The sequence below is a fragment of the Canis lupus genome, chromosome 22 (assembly GCF_048164855.1).
Source record: "Canis lupus baileyi chromosome 22, mCanLup2.hap1, whole genome shotgun sequence".
NCBI lineage: Eukaryota > Metazoa > Chordata > Mammalia > Carnivora > Canidae > Canis > Canis lupus.
The window spans coordinates 10,393,121-10,403,031 of NC_132859.1; the positions used below are offsets into that span (position 1 = coordinate 10,393,121).

The 9,911-nt window shown below is 34.7% G+C and overlaps 1 long non-coding RNA gene across 2 annotated transcripts in view; it reads left to right on the forward strand.

The window, feature by feature from the left end:
• Positions 1–9,452, forward strand: part of LOC140613882 (uncharacterized) — a 317,930-nt gene extending 308,478 nt beyond the window's left edge. For both annotated transcript variants that reach the window (XR_012014766.1, XR_012014767.1), the window contains one exon: positions 9,184–9,452. This is a non-coding gene — a long non-coding RNA (uncharacterized lncRNA). The remainder of the gene's footprint in view (positions 1–9,183) is intronic.
• The last annotated feature ends 459 nt before the right edge of the window (positions 9,453–9,911 follow it).

Here is a 9,911-nt window from a genome sequence, read left to right on the forward strand (position 1 = left end):
AAAGTGTTTAAGACCTGGAGACTGAGTAGTACAGACAGCCAGGAGAATGATCTTCCTCGCTGACTAGTGGGAAGGGGCATAGATAGAATATTCTGTTGTTGAAACAGAAGAGGTTACAGCAGCTTAGGGAAAGAAAGCAGAGAAGCCAAGATGCCAGCCTTTCCTGGTGACAGACAAGTGTTCCCTGTCAGAATAAGAATGTGCCTTCAGAGGACACTTGTGATGAGCACTGGGTATTGTATGTCAGGGATGAATCACTGAATTCTACTCCAGAAACCAATATTGCACTGTATATTAACTAAGTACAATTTTTTTAAATGCCTTTAGATGTGTTTGTTTAAACACTTGTCCCAATGCTCCAGTGCATTTTAGTTTTTCAGTGTTTAAATTTGGCTATTTTAATGAGGTTACAATTTTGATAAATACCAAAAGGTGAATATTAATTACCAGGAGGTCTTAAACTCTGTACACTACATACAACTCAGGAAAAGCCTATCCTTTGTAGTTTAATGCTCTAGTTAAAGTTGAATTTCTACCTAGATGCAAAGAAGCCAGAATTTTAAATCAGTGATTTTCAGGGACGCCTGGGTGGCTCAGTGGTTGAGCATCTGCCTTCAACCTGGGTGATGATCCTGGGGTCCTGGGATCGAGTCCCACATTGGGCTCCCCACAGGGAGCCTGCTTCTCCCTCTGCCTATGTCTCTGCCTCTCTCTGTGTCTCTCATGAATAAATAAATAAAATCTTAAAAAAAATCAGTGATTCTCAATTTGGGAGGCAGGGGAGGAAGGCAGAACTTTTGACTCATGCCCCAGGATACATTTGACTGTGTGGATATGCTTTTTGTTGCTAAAATACAGGGGCAGATGCTACTGGCATCTAATGCATAGATGCCAGGGATGCTGCTACAAACCTTACAATGTCCAGGACAACCCTCCCGCCCAACACACAGTAAAGAGTTATCTAGCTCAAAATGTCAATAGCACCACTGTTGGGAAACCTTGTGTCAAAAAAAATCTGTGTAAGGTCTGAGGAGAATGCACTTAAAACTAAAATTACAGACCTGACATTATTTGCATATTAGGAGATTAGGGTCTATAACCAATTAACTAAAAAGGACCTGGCATACATTGAGGGTAGAACTAAAGTAGGAAAGAACAGGCTTTAAAAGGTATAGTGAGTTTTGCTTTGGTTTTAGGGATGTGGAAATGAAGATTCTCACAGGAAATATTGTGGTCTCAATGAAGCTGTAAGGGAAGGGCAAATTGCTATTTTAACTTATTCTTAGGGTACAGTATCTTGCTAAAATGTGAGAGAATGTTCTCTGAATCACACTACTGAGGTAGTTCCAGCCTCATGCTATCTATGATGAGATGCTCTTTTTTCTGTTCTATCACTATGATAAACCTAAAATTGTTATTATTGTTGCTATCTGTTCATCCCACTGGACTGTAAGCTCTATGAAAGCAGGAAATATATTATATACTGTATACCCAGTGCCTGCTGTTGCAAAAGTTGATGTGGGAAACAAAGGCAAAAGAAAAAATAAATTTTCTACCCATAGCCCATTGACAAGTCCTTGAAATAGGCAGAGTGACATTCCTTTAGGAACTCAGCTGCCTGGATGTTAATAATATGCTAAAGACAAAAAGCAAGCTTAGGCTAACCTCCAGGATCCTGTAGGTCTACTTTAATGTATAAAAATTCCTTTGGACACTTTCTTTACCCCCTAAGATACATGTTGGCAGTCATCCCCAAAGCATATGACTCAGTGATATACATCTGAAGGGTCTCATGATTAAGATTTTATTAGACAGCAATAATTGAGCTTTTCCCAACAATAGCTAGTCCTCTTAAGGTCCTAGAAACTTTGCTTCCAAAATACCTAGGAGGCTAACACTATCCCTAACCCCTTCCCAATTTGAAAGTTTATAATGGGCCACTCCTCATGACCCCACTGAAGCTTTATGCCCACAGGTCTTATCTGTGGTTTAATAAAACCACCTTTTTTTGCACTGAAGATTTCTCAAGAAATGTTTCTTAGCTGTCAGCTTCAAACCCTAATGTCTTTCCTACATCAAAAGTCATCAATAAATATTGATATTTTTGAAGTACATAAATGAATTAAACATTTCTATAGCTTGAAGTCTCACTATAATCTCTATATTTAATATCCCTGAACCTTCATTTTTATATCATCTAAAGGGAACCTTCCTGAGAAAATTAATACATTATTTCTTCTTTGTTCTATGAATCTAAGAAAAATTCATCCTAAAACATTGTCCCTACCTTTGTTTGGGGGCAGGAGAGAAAAAAAATGGGCCTCTGTGAATGAGAGAAGGTATTAACTTTGGAGATATGGCCAATTTACCTACAGTGACAAAGAGAAAGATGAAACACATGAAAAGGTTCAGTAAGAGAAGAAAAGGGCTATGACTCATTGCACCTCTCAAGTCCCAACAAATAAGAAAAGATTTCAAGGAGCTCAGAACAGGGATTCTGGTTAAAGATGGCAGGAGATTAGGGAGGCCGCTGAATTCCCTTCTTTCCACAGACTCACCAAATCTAGAGCTATGTATGGAATAATTCACTCTGAAAGAAACCCAGAAACTGGCTGAGTGACCCCTACATGTCAGGTAGAAAAAAAAAACCCACATCAAAATTGGTCACCACTATCTCTGGGAAAGAAGTTTGGGCATATATCTGGAACCCTACCTTTTGTGGCTAAAGCCCAGAGGCTATCCTTTGATAGCCTGGCTCTGTTAACCAGCAGCACTGTGTTTGTGGGTTTAGTGGGACTGTGGCAAACAAAGAGAAGGTTCTTGGCTAGCACTGAGGGAGTGGATTAGAGGTATCTATCTTCCAGTCTTCCTAAAAGGGGCTTACTTGAATACTTGAAAACTGTTCCCTGTAGATCTGTCTTCCATTCAGCCTGCATCTAGGTGCTGACTGAGATTTTCCTCCTTTGAAATGCTAACAAGTTTTGGTACACCCTCAATTACAAAGATACATGTTCCAACAATCACAAAGTTTTCAGAGAGGACAAAAAGCTAGAGTTAGGCTGAACGACAAGTTTTTCATTTCCTGCACCCCTTCAAGATGGGGAGAGTGGACTGCTTAATCCACAGAAAACAACATAGATCAAAAAAAATATGAAGAAACAGAGGAATATGTTCCAAAAGAAAGGACAAGATAAAACTCCAGAAACAACCCTTAATGAAATGGAGATTAATTATTTACCTAATAAAGAGTTTAAAGTTATGAGATTCCCGTGTGGCTCAGTGGTTGAGTGCCTGCCCTAGACCCAGGGCATGATTCTGGGTTCCTGGGATCGAGTCCCACATCTGGCTCCCTGCATGGAGCCTGCTTCTCTCTCTGCCTCTCTATGTGTCTCTCATGAATAAATAAAATCTTTTTTTTTAAGTTTAAAGTTATAAAGATGCTCACCAAAATCAAAAGAACAATGCGTGACCAAAGTGAAAATTTCAACAAAAAGATAGAAAATATGAGAAACTATCAAACAGAAATCAGAGAAGAATACAATAACTGAACTGAAAAATTCAGTAGAGGTGTTCAACAACAGACCAGATGAAGTGGGAGAAAAGATCAATAACTCAAAGAAGGAACATTGGAATTCATTCAGAGAAGAAAAAAAAATACAGTGAAGACAGCAAAAGAGACTTATGGAACATCATCAAGCAGACCAATTTTCACATTATAGGAGCTCCATAATGAGAAGACAGAGAGAAAAGAGCAAAACACTAATCTGAAGAAATAATGGTTAAAAACTTCCCTAACCTGGGGGGAAAAAAGAAAACAGAAATCCAGATCCAGGAATCCCAGAGAATTCCAAATAAGATAAATTCAAAGACTCACACTGGGACACACATTATAATTAAATTGTCAAAATTTAAAGACAAGAAGAGAATCTTAAAAGCAGCAAGAGAAAAGTAACTATTTATAAGGGAACCCCCATAAGACTATAAGCAGATGTTTTAGCAGAAGCTCTGAAGACCAGAAGGAGTGATGCAATATATTCAAAGTGCTAAAGGAAAAAAAAACTTTCCAACTGAGAATACTCTACCTGATAAAGTTGTCCCTCAGAATTGAAGGAAAGATACTTGTTTTCCAGACAAGTAAAAGCTAAGGGAGTTCATCACCACTTGACTGGGCTTATAAAGAAATGATGAAGGGAGTTATTCAAGATGAATAAAAACGACAAGGAAAACCTAACAGTATAAATCTCATTGGTAAAAGTAAATCCATAATTAAGAATATTCTAATGTTGTAATAATAGTGCATACTAACTTATAAATCTAATATGAAAGTGAAAGACAAAAGTCAACCTATGCCTACAATAATTTATTAATGAATGCAAAGGTGAAAACATGAACTGTGCTATAAAAAGGTAGAGCTTTAACATATGTTTAAATGTAAGTTGCTACCAATTTAAAATAGACTTATAAATATATGATGTTTTATAGAACCTTCATGGTAACTTCAAAGCAAAACCTATAATAGATACACAAAGGCAAAATAATGGATTCTAAGCATATCACAACAGAAAATCATAAAATCACAGAGGAATAGAGGAAGAGAAAAAGGAGCAAAGAAACTGTAGAATATCCAGAAGACGATGAACAAAATGACGACAGTAAGTACCTATACTTATCAATAATTATTTTAAATGTAAATGGATGAAATTCTACAATAAGAGTGGCTGAATGGATAAAAAACAAAAAACAAAAAACAAAACAAGAAGCAACTGCCACCTAAAAGAGATTCACTTCAGCTTTTAGGACACACATAGATTGAAAATAAAGAAATGGGGAATATTCCAAGCAAAAGGAAATCAAAAGAAAGCAGCAGTAGCTATACTTATATCAAATCAAAGACTTCAATAACAAGTCATCATATAAAGAAAAGGATCAATCCAACAAGAGGATATAACATTTGTAAGTATTTATATACCCCAGAGTTACCTAAATATATAAAACAAATATTAACAGACCAACAGGCCAGTAGGGTAAAATAAATAATACAGTACAATAATAGTTGGCGAATTTAATACCCTGCTTTCAACAATGCATAGATCATCCAGGGAGAAAATCAGATAAGGAAATATAGGACTTTACGTACATATTAGACCAAAATAGAATTAGATCAAATAGGCCTAAAGGACACTTACAGAATATCCCATCCCCAAACAGCAGAATACATATTCTTCAAGTACACATGGAACATTTGCCAGGATAGATCATCTGATAGTCCACAAAACAAATCTTAACACGTTTAAGAAGACTGAGATCAGACCAATCATCCAATCATCTTTTTTGATCACAATGATATAAAACTAGAAATCAACAAGAGGAAAATGAGAAGATCTGGAAATATGTGGCAATTAAACAACACATTTCTTTGACCCAGTGGTTATTTAAAGGAAATCAAAATGGAAGTAACTTATCCAAGTTAACATATGAAACATGAAAAAAACACAATATTAAATATTGTGGGATACAGCAAAAGCAATTCCAAAAGTTATATGCATTTATTGCTATCAATAAGAAGTTAGATCAAATAAACAATCTACACCTTAAGGAACTAGAAAAATTAGAAAAAGCTAAGCACAAAGTTAGCAGGAGGAAGGAAATAATACAGATAAGAGTGCAAATAAATGAAATAGAGACCAGAAAAAAAGAATAGAAAAGATAAACAAAATGGACAAGTCTTTAGCTAGACTAAGAAAAAAAAAAAGACTCAAAAATAAAAGCATAGACAATATATCCGATACTATAGAAAGACATAAAATCATATGAGACTACGATGAACTGTTAAATGCCAAAAAAATTACATAATCTAGAAGAAATGGATGTATTTTTAGAAACATACAATTTACCAAGCTTGTATCAGGCAGAAAAAGAAAATCTGAACAGAGCAATAATGCATAAAGAGATTGAATTAGTAGTCATGAAACTCCCAACAGGAAACTTCAGGACCAGATGGCTTCACTGGAGAATTCTACCAAACATTTAGAATAATATCAATTTAGAATAATCAACACCAATCCTCAAACTCTTCCAAAATATTGTGGTAGAGGAAGCACTTCCACACTCATGAGGCCAGATACCAAAACCAGATAAGGATACCACAAGAAAAGAAAGCCATAGACCATTATTCCTGATGACTGTAGATGTAAAAATTCTCAACAAAGTATCAGTAAGCTGATTGAATTACTAAATTAACAAATTCAAGAACACAGTAGAAGCATTATATACCATGACTAAGTAGGATTTATCCCTGGGATGCAAGAATGGTTCAATATGCAAAACTCAGTAAATAAAGTACATTTTATCAATAAAATGAAAGATTAAAATTGCACAATTGTTTTAATAGATGCAGAAAAACCTTGTGACAAGATACAACATCCTTTTGTGATAAAACCCCCCAACAGACTGGGTATAGAAGAAACCTCCCTAAATATAATGAAGGCCATATACAACAAACTAACAGTTAGCATTATGCTCAATAGAGATCAATTCAAAGTGTTTCCCCCTAAGATTGAGCACAAGGAAAAGATGCTCACTCTCACCAGTCCTATTTTCAATATATTTCTAGAAGTTCGAGGTAGAGCAATTAGGCAAGACAAAGGAATAAAAGGCATCCCAATAAGAAAGGATGAATTAAAATTTTCTTTTTCCTGTAAATAGGATTCTTTATCTAGAAAATCACAAAGGATAAGTTTAAAAAAAACTGTTAATTTTAACTAAGTGGCAGGATACAAAATCCACGTAGAGAAATCAATTGCATACATTTGCACTAATGATGGCACACCTAAAATATTCACTTAATTCCCAATAGTATCAAAAACAATAAAAAGCTTAGGAATAAATTTAACCAAGGAAGTAAAAGATCTATACAATGAAAACTACAAAAATTACTTGTAAAAAATCAAAGACATTAACAAATGGAAAGACATCCCATGTTCATAGATTGGAAGAATATGGTTAAATGTCCATACTACCCAAGCCATCTATAGACTCAATGGAATTCCCATCAAAATACCTAGGCATATATCACAGAAATAGAAGAAATAATCCTAAAATTTGCGTGGAACCATGAAAGACCCCAAAATAGCCAAAGCAATCCTAAAAGAAAAGAGCAAAGTTAGAGGTATCATGCTTCCAGATTTCAAACTATACTACAAAGCCATAGTAATAAAAACACTATGATACTGGCACAAAAATAGACACATTGACCAATGGGACAGAATAGAGAGCCTGGAATCTAACCCTGGCATATACAGTTAACCAATATTTGACCAGAGAGCCAAGAATATCTAATGGGGAAAGGATATCTCTTCATTAAGTGGTGCTGGGAAACTGGAGAAACACATGCAGAACATCAAACTCGAAAGCTTATGCACAGCAAACAAATCAACGGAGTGAAAAGGCAACCTACAGAAAATATTTGCATATCTTATATCTCATAAAGATTGATATATCTAAAATATATAAAGAACACATACAACTCAATAGCAAAAAACCAATTCGTTAAAAACGGGTAAAGGACCCAAATAGACTTTTTTTTTTCCAAAGAAAACCTACAAATGGCCAACAGGTACATGAAAAGGTATTCAGTATCACTAATCATCAGGAAAATGTAAATGAAAACGACAATAAAATATGACCTCATTCTTATTATATGGTTATCTTCAGGGAAAAAAAGAATATGAGAAGTGTTGGCAAGGCTGTGGAAAAGAAGAGAACTTTGCACACGATAGGGAGTGTAAATTATTACAGTCACTACAGAAAACAGTATGGAGGTTCCTCAAAAATTAAAAAAAAATAGAACTATCATTTTATCTGGCATATTTCTGGGTGTATATATATATTCAAACAAATGAAACCACTATCTTGAAAAAATTTATACCCCTGCATGTTCATTGCATTATTTATAATAGCTAAGACATGGATATAACCTAAGTGTCCATTGACAGATGAATGGGTAAAGAAAATATATACATACATTTTGTGTATACATACATATGCAGAAATATTCCGTCATAAAAATGTAGGAAATCCAGCATGGGTGGACCTTATGATAAGTGAAATCAGTCCAAGAAAGACACATATTTTGCGATTTCACTTATATGTAGAATCTAAAAAAGAAAGCATTTCATAGATGCAGAGAACAGATTGATGGTTGCCAGATTCGGCATGTGGGAGAAATGGGTTAATGGCATGAAAAGGTATAAACTTCCACTTCTAAAATAAAGAAGTCATTGGAAGGTAATGTACAGTATGGTGACTAAAGCCAATAGTGCTGCATTGTGTACTTGGAAGTCGTTAGTGGAGTAGACTTTAAAGTTCTCATCACCAGGAAAAAGTTGTAACAATGTGTAGTGATGACTGGATGTACTAATCATTTTGCAATACATAAGTATTTGAAAAACCATGTTGTACAACTAACTCTCATGTGATGTTCTATGTCAAGTATATCTCAATAAAACTGGAAAAAATGAAAAAAATATCGGGATGACTGTGGCAAGAACATTTGATGCAGTTCCTTATTGATTATGTGTAGGTACCTTTATTGTTGAATAGTCTGGCTTATTTTTCTCCTTCTGGGTTCTTTGGAAGAAGGAATATAGGAGTTTAGATCTATTTGTTCTGAAAATCACAACTTGAGAAGCGTGTCTCAAACTGACCGCCAGAGAGTAAAGAGGAAATAGACTTCAGGAGAAGCTTAGAGGTAAGGGGTCAGAGGAGCCAGCAGTAACGAAAGCATTAAATAAGGGAAGAGGATGCATTCTGGATAAGTAATGCAAATGATAGTAGTTATAACCATGACAAAATAAGCATGATAAGCTTAAGAATATCAAATGGGAAAAAAACCCTACTGCCATAGAAAAGAAAACCAAAACAAAATATTCAGATAATCTTCTTATGACACAAGGGCTTCATACTTTTTCAATTGTGATGTTATTTGTAGTTCTCTACTGGGTTTAATGAAATATGTTACCAAATCGACATCTTTGAAATTGGAGATTACCTGTGTGTGTGTGTGTGTGTGTGTGTGTGTGTAACTATCATTCCTGTTTCAGAGAGGATTTAAAGTCACTGAATCAATATTTACATTTCATCTCTGGCCCTAACTAAAATCTCTGTGATTTTTTTTTTTTTTAGGTCTTTGGAAGATACTTCATACTTTCATCTGCTCAGAGAAAACTATCAATTTTTGCCATAGTGAAGAAAAAGAAAGCTGGAGAATCACTGTCAGAGCTTTTGGATGTTTCTTATCATTGAGAAATTAAGCAGAGCCAAGTACATCTGGCAGCCTTAGCAAAATGTATGGCTACTAATTTTATATATTTTATGATTGAAATTTTTATGATTTGAGAACTTATTTGTAAAGACTTGTAAAGCTACAGATAATAAACTTATTTACACATTAAGTAATTTTCATTTAAATGACCCTGTTCTTTTATTATACTTACCAAGCTTTTTTTTATAACAAAAACATTTGTTTTATTCGTTTACTACCCTTCTTTCTATACTAGACTGTGAGCTCCATAAGGACAGGGACCATATTTTTCATTCACAACTATAAACATAGAAAAATACCCAGTACTTAATAAATGTATTACAAATACATGAATTAAAGGCTTGTTTAATTGGTAGGACTTTGAAAACCGAATATAGGTGTCAAAGTAAAAAAACTCATTTCTGGAAATTTCCACTTTTTAACATTATTCATGTTTTCTGAGATGTCAGTAGCTACATTGAGGGTCTTGCGTGATCACTACTTGAGTATGAAAACTTAAAGCATAGTTAACTCCCTTGTCAGCCTTTTACAAAATATAGTTAACACTAAGTGTGGGTTAATACATTGACCCTCAAAATTTTAGGAAATT